General features: G+C 44.7%; 1 protein-coding gene across 7 annotated transcripts in view; it reads right to left on the bottom strand.

Moving 5' to 3' along the window:
• Positions 1-3,018, bottom strand: part of MPP7 (MAGUK p55 scaffold protein 7) — a 105,940-nt gene extending 102,922 nt beyond the window's left edge. For 3 of the 7 annotated variants that reach the window (XM_077304644.1, XM_077304643.1, XM_077304645.1), the window contains exon 1: positions 2,705-3,015. The gene's annotated coding sequence lies outside the window, so the exon portion shown is untranslated. Of the gene's footprint in view, positions 1-2,704 lie in introns of all 7 variants that reach the window. The other 4 variants (XM_077304646.1, XM_077304649.1, XM_077304648.1 and 1 more) reach the window with 4 other exon arrangements.
• Between the last annotated feature and the right edge of the window lie 23,599 nt (positions 3,019-26,617).

Below are 26,617 nucleotides of genomic sequence, written 5' to 3'. Positions count from 1 at the left end.
GGAATCACCATAAGACAAGTGTTAACTTCCACTTGACATTTATACAGCGCCTAGCGAATCATCAATACTGTGAAACAATACAGGTTAAGATTCCCATTCTGATTGGTTACACTGTATATTAAGCAGACAAAATCTATTCAGAATACCACAGCCAATATTCTTTTATGAAAGGGACACTCACAGCTCAAACCCCAGAACTTAAGAACTCATATCTAAACAATGGGCTAATTACCTGCATCAGTTTAACAGGGATGTTTTCTGATTTCAGAAGGCAGCTTAACGCGGGTGCATGAGACTGTACAAGTTGCAATTTTCCCTTAAATCAGGGGTAGTCAAGCAAACGCTGGCAGGGGCTCATGGGAATTGTAGTCCATGAACATCTGGAGGACCACAGGTTGACTACCCCTGCCTTAAATCACCTTTCTTTTCCCCTGCAACATGGCCAGCACTGCAAGGTTTAATGACAGCAGATTGAGCATGTATTTTTCTTAAGTATTAACACTATTTCTTCATATTTGTAAAATCTGATTTGATGAAAATGTGGCATTAAGTATAGTTAGGTGACAGAGACACCATAGCACATTCCTATATATTTTAAATTAGTCAGTAGACCTTCCATTTGAACCCTATCTCCTCGTTTTACAGAAAGTTCATAGTACACCATGTACATGTTGTACCAGCAAATAAGAATGACAGAAACATATCTCCTATCAACATACACCGTTACTTTTTACCATCTCTTTCTCCATACTGCCTCAGAAAATCTCAAAGAGGAAGGAAAAATCAAAAAAGCGAGTTTAAGCTTGAAGCTAAATCAAACTGGAAACCAGTTTCATCTTAAAGTCTAACCTTGCCGCATGAAGTGGTTAGGAGCAGCCTCCATGCTGCAGAGAGGGGAGGGAAGTGGTTGGTTTGTTATTGTTATTTTTAATATGGTTGGTGCTTGCACAGGGGATACCTTTACCTTTATACTGATTTAAACTGTCCCCGAGCCAGCTAACCGGGTGGGGCAGTAAACAAATGCAACTATTAATATAAATAAATACATACAACTTATTTCACTGTTCTGCATGTCCATCTAAAGCAGTTTAAACTGGATGGATGCTCCATGTATACGATTGAGGTCTGATTCACAAATACTTGTTTTTTAAAAAAAAAATGTTAGTCTTTAGACACTGTTAGATTTCTGTTTCACTTTGTTGCAATGGACTAACAGGCCTAGCCAGATGCAATTTTTTAATCTGTTCCCACCATCTACTTCTCTCCTGAGGCTGTTTTACAGATTCCACTTTATAATATATTTTACAGTACTTTTTTTTTACCACAATAGTTTTATGACTGTTCCTTTAATTATTTCATTGTATTTGTTTTTACTCTGTGAGCTGCCTGGAGTAAGCCTCTAGAGAGGCAGCATATAAATGTCCAAAGTACTGTATTTGCCGGCGTATAAGACGACTGGGAGAGCCTCTTGTGGCGCAGAGGGGTAAGGCAGCAGACACGCAGTCTGAAAGCTCTGCCCATGAGGCTAGGAGTTCAATCCCAGCAGCTGGCTCAAGGTTGACTCAGCCTTCCATCCTTCCGTGGTCGATAAAATAAGTACCCAGCTTGCTGGGTGGTAAACGGTAATGTCTGGGGAAGGCACTGGCAAACCACCCCGTATTGAGTCTGCCATGAAAACGCTAGAGGGCGTCACCCCAAGGGTCAGACATGACCTGGTGCTTGCACAGGGGATACCTTTACCTTTAGCTTTTTTAAAAGATGACTGGGTGTATAAGATGATCCCCAACATTTCCACTCAAAATACAGTACTATGGGCCACTATGGGCAGCTATGTCTATCCCAACTGAAGTGCACCCGGCGTATAGGCCTCCCACTTGGAGGCGTGTATTCTTATACACCAGCAAATACTGTAAATCAAGATTAAGAGGTGCTGGGATTCAGAGGGAAATGCAAAGAAATTTAAAATTGGGGTATGGCCTCCCTCCCCCCAACGAAAGCGCGGTAAACCACTTCAAGAACGACTAATGCTCAAAAAGCAGCATATCAGCTTAAGGGTCATTATTAGCTCATATCAGTGTACATACATATACAATATATAAAATCAGCTTATGCTTGTGACATGACGAGAATTAGGGTTACCAGCTGCAGGTTGGGAGATTCCGGGAGATTTGGGGGTGAAGCCTGGGGAACACAGGTGGAGGAGACGGCCCTCGGCAGGTATAATGCCACAGAGCACCTCCTCCAAAGCGGCCACTTTCTCTGGGGAGGCTGATCTCTGTCGTCTGGAGGGCAGCTGTAATTCCGGGAGCTCTCCAGGCCCCACCTGGAGGGTGGCAACCTTACTTCACAGAGGAGACGAGGCCAGGACAGCGCCACTCACCCCCGTTTCCCTCCTCTCAGGAAAGGGGAGGAGAGGAATCGGGAGAAACGAGGAGGAATCTTGGACCTTCCTCCCCGCCGTCCATTCAAGCAGGTACCCAGGAGCTGGGCGTCAGACGGCGCTTTATTCACCACCTGCCTCCCCCCCCCCCCCAAAAAAAAAACCGCCACATGGAACGTCCCAACCGTCGGACGCTCCCACAGACAGATTCGGTCCCTCGCTGCCGGAGCGGAGCCACCGCTACCCCCCCTCCCAACCGTCAATCCGCGCGCCCAACCGCCTCCCCCTCCAGACGGCGGTGGAGACGTCCGCCGCCCTCTTTACCTCAGCAGCCGTTCCCTCGCGCTCAGCGGCAGCAAGCAGTTCGCGGCGCCCCTGGTCTCCCGCCTCCAGGCTCCGCGGCTCGGCACGGTTGAATTAGGCTGGGCGACGCTAGGCGGAGTCATGTGTTCTCCGCCCCCCCCTCCGGGGGAGGAGCTCCGAATCGAGAAGGTGGGGCGCGCGCCGGCGGCCCTGCTTGGGCAGTGAGGGCGCGGATTGGGCGTCGGCCGGCGCAGACGGGAGCCCGGCCGCCCCGCTCTCCTCATTGGCTGCGGGCTGGAGCGTGGGGAGGCCCCGATTGACGGCTCGAGGGCGCTGCGCCCCGCCCAGCTGCTGTCACGTGGGGCCAGGTGGAGCGCGAGGTCCTGGCGGAGGGGCGCGTCTGAAGATCGCCTCCGCGTCCGCTGGGCTGCGTGGGGAGACTTGGGTTTCGGTCCGTCGGAGACTGGTTGGGCGTGACGTCATGAGGCGTGGGTCTCTTGCTTTTTGATGCACAACAAAATCGGAGCCCAATGGCACCTTTGAGACCAACAAACCTTTGTCCAAGGCGTGAGCTTTCGTGTGCAGGCAGGCTTCCTCGCACAATGGTACAGGGATCATCAGAATACAGATAGAAGGAGAAATGTTTTAATTTACTCTCACCTTATAGCTGTACTCTGATGATCCCTGTTCCATTGTTTGAGGAAGTGTGCCTGCACATGAAAGCTCACACCTTGATTAAATGTTTGTTGTCTTGAAGGTGCTATTGGGCTCAGATTTTGCTGGGCTACTTCAGGCCACCGCTACCCCCCCTCCCAGAGTGTTGGCCTAGACCTGGACAGACCCTGTTTGAAATTCCAGCCTGCCCTAAGTCATTCTGTCTACATAACCTAGGTCTGAGGAAGGGTGCTTGCACTCAAAAGCTCACGCCTTGAATAAATCTTTGTTGGTCTTAAAGATGCCACTGGACTCTGATTTTGTTTTGTTGAACCTAATTCATAGTGTTGCTTAGGGGACTTGATTAGACAAGAAGAGAATGTTGTGTGCTGCTCTGAGTTTTTTAGTAAAAGGGTGAGATAAAAATATAGTAATTTAATAAACTCTTAAGATGGAGATTAAGCTAAACTGCGGCTTGCAGGGTTCCTTGAGCAGGATGGCTCCTGGATTTCAGAATGTTTTGCTGGCACCTGTTTGGCTCAATTTCTGCATAATTATGTACAATCTGTGCTAGTTGCAGCATTCTTTCCATAGGGTTGCTGGCAGCTTGTTTTAGCACCTGTGTACAGTCACAGCCATTCAGGAAGAAAGCAGAGATGAGTTACTGATGAGTGCCTTCATGTACAAAATCCATTTAAAGGTTTTTAATCTAGGAAGAATTTTGCAGGATCTTTTCCAATAGCTTCAGAGATAGTCTGTTGTAGTGGTTAGGACTTCTAATCTGGCGAGAAGGGTTCGGTTCTGCACTCTACCACATGCAGCCAGCTAGGTGACCTTGGGTTCACCACGGCACAGATAAAACTGTTCTGACCTGGCAGTGATATCAGGGCTCTCTCAGCCTCACCCACCTCACAGGGTGTCTGTTTTAGGGAGAGGAAAAGGAAGGCGACTGTAAGCCACTTTGAGACTCCTTCGGGTAGAGAAAAGCGGCATATAAGAACCAACTCTACTTCTTCTTAAAAAGTCCACATACATCCATGGGTTGGTGTGCTAGTCTTCTGCTCTGCCTCAACAACATCTTTTCATTTTTTATTGTTTAAATACCGTTTCTCCCAGAAGAAATGTTATTTGAAGGTTTGTACAATTCTCTTGTGTAGTAGACTAAAGTGCCGTTGAAAAGGTATAAGCATCCATGCTGCTGATTTTCAGGGATATGCTTGATTAAATGAAATGCCTCTCTTATGCACCAAACTTGGGGCTTTTTTCTTTTCTGTCTTGCCTACCCTAACAGTGTCAGCTGCACCCAGGGCAGACTGGAAAGGGAAACAGACTGCAGTCTTTTCCCCTTTCCAGACTGCAGTTCTATGAGCCAGAACAACATAGGCCACTTAGCTCTGACTTGGCCAGCAATGCCAATAAGGAGGTCTAACCTCACCACTGCCGGAAGAATCAAAGTATTAGCCAATACCCATCCTTGGCATCACTGATGAGGTCTAAGGTGAGAGCAGCTGAGTTATTGGGCCTTCACTTGTTATGGCAGTGGCCCTCAAGGAATTTTCCCTGGCGTGTAATAGCTAGTGGTCTCCTGAACTGTGCTGACTTCATGTTCTGCATTATGGGCTGTGTTAACTATGGAGAACAGCATAAGGATTTGCCCTCTTCTGGCAACAGAAATTAACTTTCACCAGACAGTCTGCTATTAATGGAGCAGCCAAAAGCCTCCAATTACAGTAAACACTTATAAAAGTGTATGTATGAACATCTCCTAAAATGTCCCATGTGGGGCCTGTCCATGCAGAGCGCTCCTCTAAAAAGGAAATGGGTTGTTATGTGATTAGGGATATTGTGGTATATATATTTATAGTAATGCTTATGAGTAAAACTGAACTCCCCTCCTTTCAATATGTCTTATTGATCATTCAACATAGAATGTTTGTGATCTGACTTGAGGTTTGGGAAAGTCCATCTATATGCAACATTGACATGTGAATTTTTCAGTAATTTTTTAAAAAAATTCTCAGTCAAGCACAAAACTAAGTGATTAAAGGATGTGAGAGGGGAAAATTGTGGACAAATATGGTGAGGTTTGTTTATTAAGGGGGGGATCATTAAATATTGAATACCCACAACCTTTTAAAATAGTTAAACATACCAGTTTCTATTTGATGCCAAGAAAACCTGAGGTTGAAAAATTAAACACTGCATACAGGGAGCAAAAAGCTGTACTGTTTTCCTGTAACCTTTGCTCAGCTAGCTTTGGCTTTCTCGTGATACGTTTGAGAGATAGAATGTACCTGTTGTAGTACCTGATCTGTAACACATTGAAGAAAAATGTATTTTGATTTCAGTCCACCCTGTGCCTTCACAATAAGCGTCTCTCCCGGGGGGCAGATCAAATTCTATATCTCTAGAATCCTTGGCAACCTAATTGATTACAGCTAGATGGGCATGCGTGGCTTGCTCTTGTGCTGTTTAACAGCAATTTAATTTGCAGCTCAGCAGATAAACCTCTTCACATTGTGGAGCTGAGTCTTATCAGTTAGTAAAGTCTAAAGATCAAATTACTTTTAATAACATTGAGGGGGTAGTTAAAAATTGGCAGATATTCTCATGAATTCCTTATGATATTTTTGTGGCTACCCCAATTAAGCATGAGTTTATTGTGTGGTCTAATCATTTTTTACCAAAAACGAATGTAATGGCATTACACAGTGATGTATAACAGGAACATAAAGAGTCTGCAGATGACTTATGAAATCACAAATGTATTTGCTGTTTGAACATAACCTGTTTCAGGCTCTACTGATTTTCTGTAAGGCAAACTTTCCCAGCCAAGATTTCGCAAAACCCTGGAGTTTCTTCACAGCCCTGGAAGGGGTTCCTGCAGGGGTAGAAGTTAATTAATCTTAATATATATTTTAAATGTGTTAAATATCAGGTGATAGGGCCATATATGGTCATGTCAACCCACCCCCTGGAAAGGAATGGCCAATGTTGGGCCTGGAGGGGATGGGAAGGGGAGGTACCTTGGGTGGGCATATACACAGCTATGCCTCTGCATGATTGTGCCACTTCTGGGATTTCTTGAAGCCTGAAGAATGTTTCAGGGATTTCTCAACGGTAAAAAATGTTGAGAAAGGTTGCTTTAGGGCAATATTATCCAAGAATGACTTAGATTGTCTTTTTTCCAAGACTTATTACCAAAGTTAAGTAATAGTTTCCTGAAACTATTATGCAGAGTAAGTTTGGGCTAAGATTTTTTTTGTGATTTAATAAATCTTGCATAAACCTTGGATATTCTGTAGTTTCTGGTTGTTTCCACTACAATAGTGCATCCCTCTAGCAGGGAATTGCTACTTTTTTAAAGAAATGAACGACTCAGACTATTCCGATATTTATTTTATTTTATTTGTTTTATATTTTTATTATATTTATTATATAAAATATATTTTATAAGCATTGCCCCAAAACAGCATGTTTATTATCAAACACTCCAAGTGTACAAAGTGACTGGAAGTTACATGCATTATGGCTAGTATATCTGTTACACACTTTCAGTGCCGTATTTTTAAATATTCATATACTTTGTTCATTATTTATACATAGCAGATCAAATGACTCTCCTGACTAGTTGATTCAGTGCCACTGGAATTAAATTAGTGATGCTAAACATTTTACAAAATTGAATTTCTTCTGAAGTGCTTGTGTGATATAAGAACAACGAAGAGCCCTGCCATCCAATGCAATATCCTGTTTGCCACACTGACTAACTAGGCCAGAGTCTGCACTTACTTTGTTTATTCCATTGCCAATCCTGTTGAATTCAGATCGATTTGAACTCGAGTCTTCCTCTCCCCCCTTCCCCATTGAAATAGGGAAAGTGTTCTGCATGTGGTTAGGGAAGCTCAGAGGAGGGGGGGGAGGCAGATGGAGACTCTTTCTTTGTTTTCTTGAAGGGGGGAAGAGGATCGAAGAAGTCAGAGGAGGGAGGAAAAAATCCTTTCTTTTCTTGAAGGGGGGGGAGATCGAAGAAGGCAGAAAAAAAAAATCCAAAACCGAACAAAGTTGAGAGAAATTAGGGGCTTCTCCTTTAAGACAAGTTTGTCACATGACCACCTGTGGCCAATCACGGGTCCTCTACCACGGAGGAGAGCCCAGATTCAAAACAGCCTTTAAATATTGAAGGTTAAAAGCACCCTAAGATATCGCACAATAAAGGTAGGGTCACTCCGGATCAATCCTTCTTGCTGCAGAAGGAAATTTTAAATCGCCCCAAATCCAAACTGAAATCGCATTCTGTGTAGAGGGCAGGGACTAAATCAACCTAGGGTTAGAATAAAAGCTCCGTGCAGTTTACACCCAGGTTCTCTGGGAAGCGGGGGGTGAGGTCAACATCTTCAATGGAAGATTATGGTGTTGTGATTCAAAGGGGCCATATATCCAGCAACAAAAAAATACACTTTCTTACGTGATGCAAAGCCACATTTCATGCTCAGAGAAGGGTACAGACTCTTATTGTGCTACTTTAGTAGGGGAAAGGTTCCTATTTGGCTCACTGCAATGCAGGAATGTGGAAATAGGACAATATGGGGGTGGAGATTTTCATGCATTTACAAGACTCTGTTCATCATGTGTAGATAAAGGAAGGGGATAATAGGTTTTAAACAAAATGGATTATTGTTTAATCTTCTTTGTAGTGTGTTCTCTTGTAGAGATTTTGTGCTACCTTGTAGCTATTTTATAATGAAGTAAATATATAATTATGTGCTCACAACCACTGTTCTAATTGATCTCCTCAGTAATTTTTTTTCTGTGGGCCTGATTCCATGTCTGGCTGCAAAGATTTGTTTTGACTAGTAATACAGATTTGCAGGCATCTGTGGGCTAACCCAGAGCCTTGCTAATATAATGAGACCACCAGACTGTCCAAAGCATATTTGGGGGTGACTGCTTTGAAGTCAGTTCACCCAATTACAGTTTGCATTGAATTCAGTTCAGTCACCTTGATTATTTTTTTTGCTAGAGTAACCTGTTTAATTTATTGTGTGAGTTTTATACCGCCCCCTCATGATTAATCGCCTTGAGGTGGTGAGCCATATTGAGAAGGCACTATAAAATTAATAAATAATAACAATAAACAGCATGAAATCCCCCAAAGAACAATCTTGTTAGAAGACTATTAAAAAAATTAAAATACAATTTAAATCAGTATTGCAAACTGGCTATGTGCATAATTTCACCATGACCGCATATGTACCCGTAATATGCTAAGTACAGCTCACAGCTATATGCACATCCAGCAAGGCTCTTCTCTGAGGGCCTTTTCGCATGGGGATCTTTGTTGCAAATTGTTTGCGGAATGAAAAATCGCCATTTAAAATAGTGGAATTCGTCGTTATGCATACCTGCCTTTGTAGTGGAATCAGTTGCGTTTTTTAGCGTTTCCCACAGGCTTCCGGTCTCGGCAGAAATCGCTAGAAAGGAAGCGCTATTGCCAAGCTCGTCCCGCCCCTGGCCGTCAAGCAGCCAATGGGCAGCCGTTAGCATGCTCCCAAACAGCCCCTTTCCCTTTAAGAAAGGTTTTTTTAAAAAAAAAAACAGACCCATATCAACGAATCTAGGTAGATTCGTTGCTACGGAGAGACCCATCCAGCTGCCTAATGTGAGCTGTCGTTTGATTGTATGATCGTTGGCACGCTGCCTCGAGTGATAAAAAAAAATCCCCCCCCCCCTCTCACGGGCCTGATTTTCGGCTGAATTTATGTGTAAAAAATAAAGGGACTTTATTTCAGCAAACGGGCTTTTATGTGGTTTGTGCTTAGTGACTAAAGGTGAAGGACTGAAGCCAGGGAAGCCTCTAAACAGAAAGAGGCTCGCTGGTGCGTTTATCCCCGCTCGCTCGGAGAAAAAAAAATGGCGATCGCTTCGCCGGAAGTTTGGAGGAGAGAGCCAGGGGGAGGGACTTTGAAGAACCAGCAACAATGGTAACGCACAGGTCTTTAGCGCTACTGTTGCAGATTGGTTGCAGGAGTGTATCGCTATCCGGAGGGTGAATCCACTTTTCTGGATTCCCCTGAAAGCGCTACAACGAAGCGCTTTTTGCGGGTCGGTTTCAGGATTGTTGCAGATTGTCTACGACGTCGTGGGTTATGGCAAATTAGTAGCGTTTCCAATTAGCAACCATTGTGCTATTTTGAAGCCGTGCGAAATGGCCCTGAGTGTATTTATCCTTCTAATGCCATTTCCATTATCTGGATTTAAATAAAACTATATCATGTTTTATTCAGTGTAAGCAGTTTGAGCAATATATTTTTTTAAAAAAATATTGTGCAGTATTTGTAATATATTAGAAGTTCTGACACTCCCAGAGACTTGCCTTATTCTTTACATTAATGTTGAGAGTCCCATATCCGGTACCGGTCTGTTTGCCACTGTGGTAAAGGGGAGCTAGCTGAAACACTCTGCTTTGAACGAAAAGATGTACACAAATGTACAATGGTATATTAATTATTAAGGTAGGTCATGTTGGGTGTCTCAAGCATGTGTGAAAGCTCGAGTTTGTGACTTAAGAGAGACATATCGATTGACCAGTATGGTTATAGGTGGAGACAAAAGTGATAATGTGAGGAAACTCAGGTTAGGGCTCAAAACAGCCTACCCAGCAAGCCACTAACAACAACAAAAGACTTTGAAACAATTCTGCTTCAGTTCTTGTGAATGCAACTGATCATCCTAAGTGGAGGATGTTTTATATTCTTCTAGTCTAGGACAACAAAAACCTAGAGTCCTACATTATGCCTCTTTAGTGTTAGCGTACTAGTTTCTGAGAAAGGTGGTAAAAGAATTGATAGATTGTCCACTATTCTTAGCCAGTCTAATGATGCAAATGCAGTAGGATCCAACATTAGATGTTCTGGGATTGTATCACCTTTGCACATAATACCTGTTGCTGGGTATGTAGTCCCCCAAATGTCTGTAGCTCGCAGATAGAGATCAGGATGTTAGCAGGCACATGTTTACACTGCTGTGGCCAAGATGATTTTACACTCCCTGAATGCTTAAAATCTACTGAAGTCAGTAGGACGTTAACATAAACTCTGCTTAGGAATGCCATCAATGTAGTAAAATACCAAAAGCTTCATAATATAGCCCATGTCTGTCTTTAATCTATTTGCAAGGCTCTGCTTGGCTTTAGAGTGCATAATGTTCTAGATCTCTTAACCTCCTGACATTGATGCTTTTCCAGGGCATAACTGAGATTCTTGCATAATTAAACCGTGAACTCTCTCAGGTGTCACTCATGCTAGGCAAGTGTATTCTTTCTTCACCGCTTGCTGCTTCAAGGGTCAGTTTACACTTGCATGGTTGCTGAGAGAAGGGTTTTCCTAGGTCACCAGGGGAAAAAACCCTATAAAATGCTTAGCAAAGAGCCTTACTTAAAGCTGTAGTATGGATTCCAGTTGCAGTGTTAGCAATCGAGAATGTAATTGAAGAAGAGCTGTATCCGGCCAGAGGAGTAAAAATCTATGGGAGAAATGATCAATAAAAGCTCTCCCAGGCCTTCTTTCTAAGAGCTTTTGCAAAAGTCATGCTAAGGTTGCAGTACTATACATACATACTAAGGAGTAAACATGAAGAAGGGCTGTGGTACTTGATAATACTGAGATTCCAATGGATGTAAATTAAAACTGGAAACCACTATGCTCATAACATGAGCAAAAAGATACTTGGCCATGTAAAGCATGGACTGCAATCTGGTGATGCAAGTTTGAATCCCCAGTCTACCACTGAAGCTTGCTGGGTTACCTTGGACTAGTCACAAGCTCTTGGCCTACCCTACCTGACAGGGCTGTTGTGAGGGTAAAATGGAGGAGAGGAAATCAGTGTAAGCTCTTTAGGGAGGAAGGCAGGGTATAAATGTAACTCTATCCAGGGCTACCATTGACCCTGATCAAAATTACAGCTGGTACACAATGCAGTAACATGGGTCCTCACACGGACCCCATGGAGGGCTCATATTGGACCTGCCCTCCGACAGTTGCATTGGTTGCCAGTGGTGTTCCAGATTAGGTTCAAGGTTCTGAAACTGACCTTTTGGCCCAATGCAACCTGGGCCCTGTGTATCTGAAGGACTGTCTCTTCCATGCTCAGCAAACTCCAATTTACTAGTGATTCCTAGTCCTGAGGATATGCGCCTGGTCTCAGGCAGGTCTTGGCCCTGACTCCAACCTGGTGGAATAGGTTGCCTTTGAGATCCGGGACTTGATGAAGCTGTCAAAGTTCTGCAGGTCCTGCAAGATGATACTCTTTTACCAGGCCTGTGGCTGAGTCCAGGGCAGCCTGAAGTGTTATTGGCCTCTTTCCACATCCTCCTCCTTGACTCCCCCTCTTTTGGTATCTCCAGCATGGGTGGCTGGTGGAGGGTACAAAGGGTTGGAGTTTTAGTTTGTATTTTATTGAATTTTATGACTGTAACTTTTATTGTGGTGAATATGGAGGGGCGGTATCTAAATTAAACATTATTATAATACAAATGAATAGAAAAATTGGCAGTAAGGGAAGACAGGAGACATGCTATAAGACAAAGGTAGAATGGGATGGAAGAAATGTATGTAAGATGCCCAGATTGTTTAGAAAAAAAAGATGTCATTAAAAATAAAAAAGTGGGTTTTAATGTATGTTCCACCTCCTTTTTGGCTCTATTCTCTGTTTTATTAACTGATAGTTAATAAAAAGCAAGTGTTCATTGATGGTTAATACCTGCTATATTAAGCAAATGAAAGTTGGATATGGCTTTCAGCTTCCCTTTTTCATTAATCAAAGCAGAAAAAGTTCTCATTTAACCAAAAGATATATTTGGATACAACTTACAATATTTTAATCTCAGGTATGGATTTGCTGACTTCAGCAAGACAGCTGTTGAGACCCAGGATTCTCTACAGACTTGTCAAGAGCTTATGTACTATAGCCGGAAAGCAGGTGGCTATTAATTCCAATGAATATTAACAGATTTTATAAGACTCGCTTTATAATCTTTCAAGTGGGCTGTTGACAGCCAGGAACACTTCTTGCTTCAAATACTGACAGCTATTGAAACTGACATTAATACAGTTCTGGCACAGATTTCCTGATCTCAAGTTTTTACCCCGAAGGCAAAATTTTGCAAGAAATTCTCCCATGCAAGCCCCATAAAAGATGCATGGAAGTTGCACAAGTACCACTCAGTTTTTCAATGAGGCTTACACAAAACCTCCATAGTGATTATGCTCTATGCATACATGGGGGGGTAGTGCCATAATGCCTCAATGTGTTTGAACACAAATCTTGGCAGCAAAGATATTTATCAATAAACCACAAGATGCCCTCAAATGCTCCACATACCTCTTGTTATGTATACAGTAAGATGGAACTGTACAGGAAGGCGTTTGTATAAAGTCACTGAGGTTGTAGTTAATGTATGTGGAATGAAAGATAGACTTCATGGGGGGGGAGTGTTTTATCGTTGTCCACCAGTTTTGTAATTTAGTTTTATTACTCTGTCATATGTAACGTTTTGTTGCTTTGCTCTCCCGCCTAGTAAGGCTGCTTTAGTATTTTGGTGTGTTTTTAGAACACTGCTTTATAAAGTTCTCGGCTGTACTGTACTGTTACTTCAGCATCATTGTTAAGTTGTGAATCACCCTGAGGCTCCGCAAGAAAGACGGACTATAAAGAAACGGGCTGCCTTCTTGTATCAAGGAAGTACTACTGAACCTATGGCAAGGACCATTCAGAGAAGGGATGTGTGCCTCGGCTTGGCTCGGCTGTCTTGGTGATCACCGAAGCCCGAGGCAGCGCGTAGGAGGCCAGTGCCATGACACGGAGAGCAGGGGCAGTACTGGCACCAGCACCAGCACCAGCCGCTGGCCTTCCTCTCCACGCCATGGCACGGAGTGGCTGTTTGCAATGGCAGCAGCCAAGACCACACCTAGGCATGAAATTGGGGTCACTGTGGGTAGGGAGGCAGTTGTGAATTCCTGCATTGTGCAGGGGGCTAGGCTAGATGACTCTGGAAGACCCCTCTAGCTCTATGATTCTAGGAACCATCAGCTTCTCCTTCTGGCAACCTGTCACACGAAACAGTGTGCTGGGATAGGGTTGCCCACATCTCTGGTTTCACATGAATGCAACCCAAAGCGCACGTGGCATATGTACGTTTGCAAATAAGGCCTTGACCACTCTTAGTGCCAAACAAGTTTGCATTATGTAAAACTAGATATTAAGCCCGCTGTGGCCAAAATACAGCGGGCCCTAGCATGATGGGTAGGTGGAGGGATGGGGTGAAGGAAGGAGGAAAAGGAGAAAGAGAGACAGAAAGACAGAAAGAAAGGGAGGAAGATAGAGCTTCGCGGCTCCTGATTGGGCCGTCCGAGTTTGTATCCCGGACAGGGCCCGCCCTAACTCCTCCCCACTTGCCCTTACTCCTTTATTCCTCCCGCTCCTCCGGAGCGGGGGGAGGTTTAAAGATGGTTCATGATAAATGACAATTGCAGGTTCCGAGCTTGTATAACTGCTAATGCCAACAGATGCCACATTCTGTAGCCAAAAAAGAAGAGGAAGAGTTGGTACTTATATTTTGCTTTTCTCTACCCAAAGGAGCCTCAAAGCGGCTTATAGTCTCCTTCCCTTTCCTCTCCCCGCAACAGACACCCTTGAGATGGGTGAGGCTGAGAGAGCCCTGATAGTTCTGCTTGGTCAGAACAGCTCTATTAGCGCCATGGCGAGCCCAAGGTCACCCAGCTGGCTGCATATGGGGGAGTGCAGAATCAAACCCGGCTCGCCAGATTAGAAGTCCATGTTCCTAACCACTACACCAAAAAGTTTAGGACTAGGATTCTAAGGGGATTCTAAGACATCCAGTCCTGTTTTATGGAGCTTGCTTTCTCATTTAAAAAAAATTGTGTTGTGCAATTAGCAGTTATGGGAGAGGCCAGTTTTTCATGTTAAGGCATGTTTGCATCAGGATCTGCACAGAAGTGCCTGGCCGTTTATGAACGGGATGAAAGTGTGTTGCCATGCTGACTCGGGAGCAAAAGATTTGTAAGGCGTGCAATGAGCAGGCTGTCTCAAGAGATTACAACAAGTATCCCATCCAAATCTATGGCAGCAACCCTGTCTGATTGTGGCATAATTCGCATTAATTAATTACCCCGGTGGGTTTGTTTATTACTGATTCTGTTTATATTTAGATTCTCCCTCAGCACAGTGTCTCTGCTCATGGACTGTCTAATTCTACATTTTTTCAAATTGACAGGGAGAGGGATACCAGCTCACCCCCTGCAGAAGCTTCCTACTTTTTTTTAACAGGCCTGCAGCTGTGAAGGAAGACACAGAGCTAGCGTCTGCTTTCTTCCTTCCCCGGTCTCATCAACTTCTCCTCCTGCCTTCTGGAGCAAGCAGGACTCTTGATTTATCCCGCAGAAGGTGGGGTTGGAGGGCACCATTGTGCTGCACAGAACTGCAGTTAGTTGCCAGCTGGCACATCATCAGGGGAAATCATTACATCAGGGACAATTGTCAAAGGAAATTAAAGTCCACTGATACTGTGGGGAATTAATACATTAGGCTGGTTCAAAACATCACTGAGATGCTGTAGAAATGTGGTGACAGAGTGGGGATGAGGGAGGATTACACCAGCTTGGTGTAGTGATTAGGAGTGTGGACCTCTAATCTGGCGAGCCGAGTTTGATTCCCTGCTCCCCCACATGCAGCCAGCTGGGTGACCTTGAGCTCACCACAACACTGATAAAGCTGTTCTGACTGAGCAGGAATATCAGGGCTCTCTCAGCCTCACCTGCCTCATAGGGTGTCTGTTGTGGGGAGAGGGAGGAAAGGTGAATGTAAGCCACTTTGAGACTCCTTCCGTTAGAGAAAAGCAGCATATAAGAACCAACTCTTCTTCTTCATCTGAGGAAGAGTACTTACACTCGAAAGCTCACGCCTTGAATAAATCTTTGTTGGTCTTAAAGGTGCTACTGGTCTCTGATTTTATTGTGCTACTTCAGACCAACACGGCTACTCATTTGAATTCATCCCAGTGTGCTCCTAAACATGCAAATGCTGTACATTTCCCCTAATGAATGGCATAGGGGTCAATTGCACAGTTTATTACAGCAAGCATCCAATGAAGTTCCAGAAGGCTAAAGAAATATTTCCCAGAGTCATTTTCTCCCTGTAGTTCTGGAATGTATGACAGTTCTGAACTACCCTTCCACTGGGCAGCGTGCATGCCCTTTCTGTTTTATGCTTGCTAAGTCAGGTTGAGACCGGCCTAAGTTCATCCAAGGGGTTTCATTGCTGCGGAGGCTTGAGACAGGGGTCTCTCTGGAGCTAATCCAGCACATAAACTATTACACCACACTATACGGATATTACAGTGTCGAAGGCATACCAACAAGCTACCCGCCATCACTCGTAGCGTAAACATGGCATGCGGATCATTGTCATTAATACGGTCAAATGAGTTTGCAGTGGGTAAGATTGCTGGCCTCTCTTCTGATGGGGTAGACATCGGCTGAGGAAGCTGACATTTCAAAAAATCATACAAGCAGCCAATTCACATTACAGTGTCTGAATGTTATGCAAATGCGATGCCTCCTTTGGTTCTAGACAAGGCCTCTTCTTGCCGTTGCCAAATAAAATCCTGTGACAAGTGACAGCAGTGTGCTCCTGATCAAAATGCATTCCTTTCTCCGGATCTGTCTGAAAGTTTGAGAAAGTCCCATCTGACAATAAAAGAACTGTGGGGCCAGAAGACATCAGGTCCGACTCTGAACTAAAGGGCTCGGCTCAGATTATCTGACTCACAGGGGAAAATCGACTCTTAAGAAGAATGCAGGTGTGAATTGTGGAATGAGTATAAATGTGGAATTTAGCCTTTCAAAACCAGCTGGGGTGGAGTGTGGATTCGGGCCACAACACTGAGGTGGGTTAAGCAAAGAATAATCCATCCCTCATCACACCCCTGATCTGTACCTCCCCGGCAGCTGCTTTTTAGTCTAAGTTACTCAATAAGGGATCTGATTCTTAATGAACCTGGACATCAAGTGGAGTTTGGTCAAGGGGGGGGGGGGAAGGCCAAGGAATGAGTTTGTGCAATTGTTATTCTGTATTTCAAATGATGGTATATTTTGGTACCCTTGAGAAATTGATACCTTCAACCTGCTCAAAAGGGAAAGGACAAAAAATGCAGATGTTTGAGTCTGCGCAATAGTTTTGTCCAGGCTAGCCGGATGTCAGAATCTAAGGGAAAGCCTTGGTTTGTATTTGGATGGGAGATCACTAGAGTTACCAACCTCCAGGGAGCGGCTAAAGATCTCCTGGGATTACAGCTGATCTCTTAGTGACAGAGATGAGCTCATCTGGATAAAAAGGCTGCTTTGGAAAGTGGACCTAATAGCATCATACCCTGCTGAAGTCCATCCCCTCCCTAAACCCCACCCTCCCCAGTCACCTCTCCACAAACCTCCAGGAATTTCCCAGTCCAGAGTTGGCAACCGTAGAGATCACCAAGGAATACCAGCGTGGCTATGTTGAGGCAGGCTATGACAAACCGTCTCTGAACATCCCTTTCCTGGAAGGCACTTTGGGGTTGCCGCAAGTCCACAGTTTTGTCTTTGGTCAACTGATCATCTCTTGTGTGCAAAGCCAACCTGGAGAAAATAAATTCCTGCATATATTTGGAATATAATTAGTAGAAATCTACACATTCTAGTTAAAATTGGATTAAAATCAGATTGTCAGTGTCTTTTAGAATGCAATACAAGGAGCAGAGTCACTTATTATGATCCTCCCTACATGTATTCTTTCCATTCAGTTTTCAAGAATGTCTGGCAGGTAAAAAAAAAAAAGCTAAATGTAAGGAATTGCCTGTTATTCTATGTAGTTTCCCTTATAGATACAGAAAAATCCCCCTGATAGATCTGGGGGAAAAAGGCGGGGGGTGGGTGGGTTTGGGGTTGGTCCTGTATAATGTTGATATTAAAACAGAGAGAGCCACTTTACTGAATCATCAGTTTCCTCTGTTGTTTTTTGAAATCTTAACAGTGGATCCTTCACACAAGCCGAGTTTGGTAAGCTACTTGGCTTACACATACTTTTAACGAGTACATGTAATGATGCCACTGCATAACCAACCATAAGACTGCTGAGCGGAGAGAACATCTAAATTACCTTTTTTAAGGCGACCATTGTTTGCTAATGAAGCAGTAACAGCGTTTCCTGATGTTTCTCGCTTATCTGCATCTCCTAAAATGTTCATCAGCAAAAGCGGTCCAACTTGCTAGTTTCATTAGGGAGAACTGTTGTCATCATGTAAAGCAGATCCAATAGCCAATCCAGGCCCGCCTTACTATTCTTTCAATCAAACTCAACAGCACATTCTAGCACATCCCTGCTTGCAATTTTAGTATCAAGCCTTCTTTGCAAGCTCCGGTAAATCTGACGGAGGATATATGGCGCAGATGGTTTGGAGCTGCAGGGACAGTTTATAAGGAGAGCTTCTTTTTTGGTCCCCGTTTTTTATTACCCGAAGGAGTCTCAAAATGGCAACAGACACTCTGTGAGCTCGGTGGATTGAGAGAGCTCTGTGACTGCCCCAAGTTCACCCAGCAGGCTGCATGTGGAGGAGTTGGGAATAAAACCACTACACCAAGAAGGCACACCTGGATATGGAGCTCACTTCATTCACAAGGAACCCCCTGATATTAATTTCACAGATCTTCACAGTTCACTAGCCAAAAAGCCCCTCGGAACCATTTTCATCTTTTGTGCAGAACTGGGAGCGAGCAGAAAAGAAGGGCTTTCAATACAACTCATTTTTCGTAAATACCAACAGGAAATGGGAGGGGGGGCATGGAATATCTTTGAATGCACAGAGGGAAAGGGGAAGCCAGTGCTTGAAGTGCAGTCAAAGGAAGCAGTTTCTTAAGTCTCCTGTAGCTCTTCAGCTCATATGCAAAAAAGAAATAGAGACAAGAAGCAGAAAAGCAAGCCTCAAATGTGAACCCAAGCAGGCGGAAGACTGATGGGGAAAGACCAAACGAACAGGTCAGTGTGAATGGATCACACCGATGACACTGAAGAGAACTCAAAAGGTAGCTGCAATCTGGAAACTGAGACAAGTTAGGCTGAGAGTATGTGATTGGCCCAAGGTCATCCCGGTGAACGTCACATATGGTAATAATAATTCAGGGGCGGGAACTGTTAATTGTTTGCAGCAAAAATAAGCAGAAATCTCGTGCCATGTTAAGGACCACCGGCGTGTTGCAAACCATTTTGAGTCTCTAAGGGGGAGAAAAAGGGGGTATAAACATAAAATAAATAAAATAAAGGCATTACTCCAATATAAATACGCTTTTGAGGGCTAGCGTTCCCTCTCCTTCAGATGTAATGTATACATAATGTCTGAAGAAGTAGGCTGTGCCCACAAATGCTTTAAAAAGAAACACTAATCTTAAAGGTGCCCCTGAACTATTTATTTAAGTGGGAATATGATCCCGGCCCTAGTACAATACACTAATCCACCGCACCATGCTAGCGCTCAGTCTGAAAGCAAAACGGATTTATTGTGAGTACAGTCACTTTACTAAAATCAAATGTATGGGGGGGGGGGGAGATAGGGAAAGGGTAACTTAACACACTGCTTTGCAGTACAGGTTTTTAATCTAGAATTTAGCTGCAAGCGTGTTCCCAAGTATCCCTGGCTGCCCTGTTTTCACACATCACCTCAATGCTTTTGGGGAGGAGACTTTTACCTGCACCTGCCTCTGGCTTAGTCGCTCCCTCCCTCCCTCCCTCTCTCTCTCTCTCCCCCCCCCCCCTCTCTCTCTCTCTTTCTCTCTAGGGGCCGTCACAAGCCTCACCTGGCTTCCCTGCAGAAGCTTGAACTTTGCATATTCATACAGGGATGCTGCAAGGAATGCAAATTGAGTTTTGATTGGATTCCTGTCCTACCACGACTGAAGCGGTGTGCTGCTTTATTTAGTTTTCTCTTCGTTTCCAAGGTCTTGGCATTTCTCTCTGTGGATGTGCGCGGACTATTTCAGGGCTACTTTTCTTATGACGATTCATGTCACAGAAAACCTGGACAGACCAGGGCAAGATCGATCCCATCAGATCTTGGCAGCTAAGCAAGTTCAGCCTCGGCTAGCGGACGGAAGGACAATCTCCAAGGAATACCGGGGATGTGATGCGGGGGCTGGCAATGTCAAACCCCCTCCAAACTTCTGTTGCCCGGCAGCCAGACAATCTGAGGATGCTACACGATAAATAATACATGGGGCAAGGGAAGGGGCTAGAAAACGGCTTGGCTCAGTGTGCTGGGATTTGTCAGGCTGATGTGATACTATTGTTCTGTGATTCTATTCAGAACCACGCTCGTCTGTCAGGCGGTATAGTTTAGTTCGCCACGAAACCAACAGAAAGGCAGCACTGACACACACACAAAATATGGTGACAGCTAAGCTCCCTGCACTCTCAGGAGGCACACAAAGAAGGATTTCAACCAGGTAATTGAGAAGGCTGAAGAGAGGCGTTGACAATGCCTTTTCCTGCCTGTTACCAGGCCAGCAGGAGTCTGCGTGTTTGGGGACCAAGGCTGGCACATAAATTGACTCTGGAGTGATGGGAACCTGGCATTGGTTCCTGCAGTCAGTCCGTGGTACCTTGTCACATAAGCCTAAGCAAAATATTCAAGGAAGCAAGCTGTAGGAGGGGACAAGGAGCAGGGCCAGGAGGGTGGAGGTCAAGGCACGATCCAAGAGGCCTGCTCAGAAGGGAGCACAAGTTTCTCGACTTGCAGCAGGAAGGAACTAAAGGTAAAGGTAAAGGTATCCCCTGTGCAAGCACCGAGTCATGTCTGACCCTTGGGGTGACGCCCTCTAGCGTTTTCATGGCAGACTCAATACGGGGTGGTTTGCCAGTGCCTTCCCCAGTCATGACCGTTTACCCCCCAGCAAGCTGGGTACTCATTTTACCGACCTCGGAAGGATGGAAGGCTGAGTCAACCTTGAGCCGGCTGCTGGGATCGAACTCCCAGCCTCATGGGCAAAGCTTTCAGACGGCTGCCTTACCACTCTGCGCCACAAGAGGCTCATTGGAAGGAACTACTTCACGATATATTTAGGAGATGGAATGCACTACCACACAGTGTGAGGACGGCCACTAGTTTAATGGGCTTTAAAAGGTGATTAGATCAAGGGGTGGAGGACAGGTCCCTCAGTGGCTATTAGCTATGATGATGAACTGGCCCTTCTGTGTTCTGAGTAATCCTCCACACTGGTGCTAGGGCAACAGCAAGGCGAGGATCTGCATCCATGCCCAGCTTGTAGGCCTCTGGCGCATCTCATCTACCACTCTGAGAAACAGGAAGCTGGACTACATTGTTCATTGGTCTGATCCAGCACTGCTGGCCTCATGTTTGCTACTAGGAGCTCTTGATTGTGATCCAAGTACATGTCAAGAGACTCCAGAAGGCAAATCTGAGGTGACATACTGATTGTTACAGAATGTGCTTCTGTTGTTGCCTGGAATTAGGGTTTCATCATTCGTTTCATGTATTTCCATTATTTTTAGCATCCACAGCAAAGACACCTCAAAGCACGTTCTTTATCAACTGCCGTTTACTTCCATGCAAATGCTCTTTGGACTGAAATCTTGGTCAATAGTCCATTAACTCTGCAAATTCTAGTCAGGCAACATCCATGTTGTGAACCCAAGATGATAGGCTTCACTTTCATGTGTGCAGCTTGCCCAAGATCAAAAAACATAGGATGTCATTTCCAACAGTACAATGGAATTTTAACCATGTCCCCAATTTGCTTAGCCACTTCCCCTGCCCCCATCACAACTGCTTGTTCATAGTCCTCTCCAGTTGAAAAGTGCCATATGGCCTGGGGGACTGCGTCCAAGAAATATCTGTTCATAGTCCCCTTTGGCCTACAGAACTGGTAGACCAACTCTTTTGATCCCAACACAAGAGTTTTTGAGCCCAGCACAAGAGTAACTGAAAACATGAGGATATGGCCTATAGTCACCACCCGCTTAATGGCCTTCGTTGAATAGAGCCCCCAGAAGCTTGGTTCCAGAAGGAGCCTGAAATGTTTCCTAAGGTTTTGTGAGATTTGTATTTCAAATCAAGCACCTGCCTTTGCCTCTATGAACGTATCCTGAGTGTTGCCGTAACTGCCCTTGTTTTGATGGGGTCACAGATGTTCTTCCACTTCCTTCTGGCTGTCAACAGCTCTGCCTCACTCCACCTTCATCTTCCTTCCTATTACACAAACCCCACTGAGAATAAGCTTGCATAAACCAAGTTTGTTCATGTTATATAGAGCAGACAATAACATAGTAACTCTGCCCCCTCAGCTGCATGTTCATATGTGCTCAAAGAATACTCTTTTCTATATTGAGAATCTTTCGTATTACCTTAATCTCCTGAAAGTCATAGCCCCAACTCTTCTTCCTTCTTCTGAATGACTTTGCTGGTACACAAGAGAGGCACCACTTGGAAGGAAAGGTAATGCTTGGGAACCTGTCACACATTATCAAGAAGAAAATCCCCCCATGACCAATTATGGGCCTGGAGGGGGTGGGAATGGGAGGGGGCCTGGGTGGGCGTGTCCACAGCTATGTTTCCCAACCATTGTCTGCATGATCGCACAACTTCTGGGATTTCTCAAAGCCTGAAGAATATTTCAGGAGTTTCTCAAGGGTAAAAAAAATCTGAGAAAGGCTGTGCTAGACAAAATGGCGGGGAGAGACGCCAACAGGTCAACAGGATATTAGTCTTGGCAAAACGACTCACTAACAAGGCCATGGAATGAGGTACAACCAAACTGGGCAGAAAGGAAGAGAGTAAGAAGGCAGTGAATAAGAGTCGGTGGACAGAAGGAAGGCTCTTAAGGGCAGAGAGAGCAAGACAGGAGCCAAAGGAAAACAAAGTGGACAAAGCCAGCTGAGAATGTTCACCCATCAACACGGCTGCATTTACACCACCCAATAAGCATCGTATCCATATAATTTTTGGGATACAGTAATGGGAGCCATTATCTCAGATGCCTGGGGAGAGGGGAGAAGCAGCCCTTCCAGTCCATCCAGTTATTGGAAACCTTTAGAGCCAATATCTCTGTACCATCAAAGGTTGGAGAATACATTTCACAGATGTGGATCCAGCCCAGCGGGAACAATCGCACTGAATCCTCTGTCAATGACAGCCTTAAACTGCTTTGGGAATCTGAATGTCAGGCTTTGAGCATAAAGCTGGTTCAGCTTTTTGTGCTCTTGAGTTAAAAGTTCAGGCAGTCACTCTTCATTCACTATTTGGTGCATTTCCAGTTGTGAGCACATCCCACAAGCCCTGGAGATGGGGTGGAACAGAAACTGACATTAATTAATTCACTCGTTATTCAGTGCAATTAAAATGTAAGGAGTATGAAAACTGCTAGTTGCCAATGGGTTTTTTTTCAGTTTGGTATCACAGCTACCGAAGGTATTCTGTCTTTCAGGGTATATAGCAAGTCACCTAATTCCTCTATGGAGATGGACCATGAAATTGTACTCGTTATGGAAAGGCTGAAAAATCCAGCATATTCTGTGCATTGAAAGGTTCTTTGTGGCGGTTTTTAAAAAATCAGATTCCTTTTGCATATTCAAAAGCACTGTAGCTCTTGTTGAATTGCCAGGAAAAAAAAGAAGGAAATCCACCCATCCTTTTCTCTACTGGTTTATTTACTTTCCATGGGGTTAATGCGTTTCCTGACAGCAGGCCAGATCCTCTCCCATGTTATTCAGATAATATTTATTTCCTTTCTTCTGCAGAGCAAACATTACATGCAGTCCTTCAAGCTGCTTTTATATTAAAAAGAAAAGCAGTATGAGATATAGAGCATTACAAAAAATGCAGGACCTCTGCTTTTGCAGAGCCATCAAGCAAGGTAGTTGAGCAAGGAGGACTGATGGAATGGTTAAATCACTGCTCTGTTTGTCACTTGGGCAAAAATGGGCTTTAACGGGATGGAGAGCTCAGAGGCACGTTGCCAATTGGTTTTTGACTCTAATTTTTGTTTTGGCCCGGATGTTTGCTTCTGCAGGAGCCAGCACATGGACTGGAAGTCATGTCTTTCCACTTTTTGTCCCGTTGTTTTTCTTTACAGTTTGGCTTGTCAATCAAAGTCACATGGTGCCAACAACCAATTATCTGCCAGTACCACCTTGTCTTCGCCCAGGCCCCGTATCCAAATGTGAAATTTTAAATCTAATTAAAAAAAAATTAAGTTGGAACTTGTGCCAGTTTTGACTTGTTAGGAAGAGGCACTTGGTCTTATAGTTGGGCCAACCTATAAAAAGCTGTTCACACATGCAAGAGAGATGCTATTCTGGGAAATGATGCAAAATACGGCTATTAGGAAGCCTGTGCATCATCCAGGTGCTCCTGCAGGATTATTGATATGGGTATCTGTTTACATCTCTGGCATGTTGTCTTACTCAGCTCCTTGGACTGCAGGTAATGAGGTTTGCATCTCTCCACTTGGTTTACCCCATCATTTCCCCAAGGAGGTCAGTTCGCCCAGTTTTGTCCTCCTCACAACCACTGTGTGAGGTAGGGTAGACAATGGCAGAGCGACTGATCTGAATCAGCGAGCTTCACGGATGAGTGGAGATTTGAACCTAGATCCTCTTGGGTGATGGTCTGACATTTTAATCCCTGCACACTGCTGCCTTTCAGCTTTGATTCAGGTATGTCGGCTTCCCTGGCTGCGCACCCAGACAAATTTGGTTGTGCCCATTTGTTCAATAAAACGGCATATTTTGTGAACTTAGGCAGATTGTAAGTGGGTAAGCACAAGAGCATCATCTGGGCATGGATTTGGAGTCTCTATGGGTGGGCAGGAGGTTGTGAATTTCATGCATGAATTTGTAGGAAAATATATTTCAGGAGTCCAGTAATCTTCATGTTTCAGGATGAAACCTCTTCCTCAGATGTTTGTCCTCCCAAGGTTATGAAGGTAAAAGAAAAAGAAAACAAACCCTCTTAGAACAAAAGAAACCTGAAACCTTCTCAGCCACAATTCTGCCTTCCTGCCGTTGTATTGCAGCTGAGCAGGTGTAAGGTTTCTCCTGTTCTTTTGTAACCTTGAAGTGGGAGATGCTAAACGGTAATAGGATATTTTTCCATGGAGGTTTAGAAATCTTAAATAAATCTTGGATAAAAAGATGACTACATTTAAATATATTTGTGCAGTGGTGTACTTCAGCATTGATGACTCCCTAACTATGACCCCAGGAGATATATGAATGAAGATTTAGTAAACTTTAGTATTCAGTACTTATTGTCAAGGCACACCCTGGCTACATAGTTCATATGGCTACTGCAGGCTTTCTCCCTGGGCTTTATTGATGGCCCTAGAAGGGTTTCCTGAATGGGTGGGAGTTAATTTTTTCTAGTTTTAAAATTGGTTAAGCATTTATGAGGTGATATGACCATATATGGTCATGTCGATCTACCCCCTCCCCTCCCCTCCTAAAATGGCCAATGATGAGTCAGGAGAGGGTGGGAAGGGGAGGGGCCCTGGTTGGGCGTGTACATGATGTGGGTGTGAGTAAGTGAGGGGGAGTACATGGTGTCGAATCATTGACTCATAGTGTGGGCAGCAGACTCCCTTCTCACAGAGTAGGGAGGGGAGAAGTACAGGCCGTGGGTTCCCTCCTTGCAATATTTGGGGAGACTGTGGTCAGTTCACTGTCATTCTCCCCCCCCCCTACCCCCCGTTAGTGATGGGCTCCCTCTCTGCAGGACAGGGAGAAGGAGGGCAGGGAGGAACAGGCTTCCTCGGGAGGTGGTGGATTCTCCATCTTTGGAAATTTTTAAACAGAGACTGAATAGCCATCTGACGGAGAGGCTGATTCTGTGAAGGCAAAGGGGTGGCAGGTTACAGCAGATGAGCGAATGGAATGTGAGTGTCCTGCATAGTGCAGGGGGTTGGACTAGATGACCCATGAGGTCCCTTCCAACTCTATTATTCTATGATTCTATGAGGCCACCTAGGATGCAAAAAGCTTTTCGACTGGCCATGCACATACACTTGTTAGGGAACTTGTGTTGGCTGCAGCTTCCTGCTATGAGTAATACACTCAGTGGCTTGGATTCAATGAAGGTTTTCCACAAGAGGAAGATTTTCCTGCTCACAGAGCATTGCTTTCTTCCAGCCCCTCACTGCAGCGCAAGCATTTTTGGCGACAGCAATAGAGAGGTGATGAGAAAACGGTGCTCTGTGCGCAGAAATCTGTCCACCCATGGAAATGCTCCAACGGATCCTCGCCATTAGATAAACCCAGCTCATCGCTGTAGATTAAGAGAAAATCGTGGCCCGAACAAGGCTTGAATCCAAGTTTTGTTTTATCTCTTATCTCATTCCTACTCTTCTTCCATTATGGAACGCGAGGCAGCATACCAGTTCTGGGAGGTGTTTTAATCACGATTGTAAGCTGACTTCAACCAAGAGAAAAGGTGGGGTATGAATGAATGAATGTCCCCTGGGATCTTTTATTTTGCTATGCAATCGTGCGCACAGCCTGCTAGTGGACCAAGCTCACCACTCCTATGAAAGCCAGTTTCAAACATCCCGTCAAAGTCTTTGGGATTCCAGAAATCCTTCTTCTCTCATGGCATTTGGCAAACTGGCTTGTATGTAGGGAACAATGCAATAATAGCAGTAATAACAGCAAATTTAAGGCCCTTTGCGGTCTGGGCCCCACATAGGGACCGCCTTTTGCCCTATGCTAAGGTGACCAGATTTTAACATTGGTAAAGCGGGACACCATTGACCGGGGGGGGGGGGGGGTTCTTGATTAAAAATTTGGTCTATATGGAGCACCAAAAAATGTCATAGAACGCATAGAATGCAAAAATATTGTAATAGGATTTTTTAATTTCAACATAAGTACAATTTGCCAGATACCCCCAGATGTCCCTCCAAAAGTGGGACAATCTAGTCATCTTACCCTATGCCTCCCACAGAGCCTTAAGCTCTGCGGGAACAAACTTACTGGTCATACCCAGCCCCAGGGAACCGCGCTTGGCCCTGGCCCCTACCTGGTGGAATGAGCTCCCGGGACAGCTGCGGGCCCTGCAGGAACTCTCAGGGTTCTGCAGGGCCTGCAAGACGGAGCTCTTCCACCAGGTCTATGGCTGAGGCTGGTGCACCAAGAAGATCTGGACATCTCCTCCTGGAGCATTCTACT

Source organism: Paroedura picta, chromosome 11 (genome assembly GCF_049243985.1).
Source record: "Paroedura picta isolate Pp20150507F chromosome 11, Ppicta_v3.0, whole genome shotgun sequence".
In the NCBI taxonomy this organism is placed as follows: domain Eukaryota; kingdom Metazoa; phylum Chordata; class Lepidosauria; order Squamata; family Gekkonidae; genus Paroedura; species Paroedura picta.
This window is presented reverse-complemented; position numbering and strand designations above follow the sequence as displayed.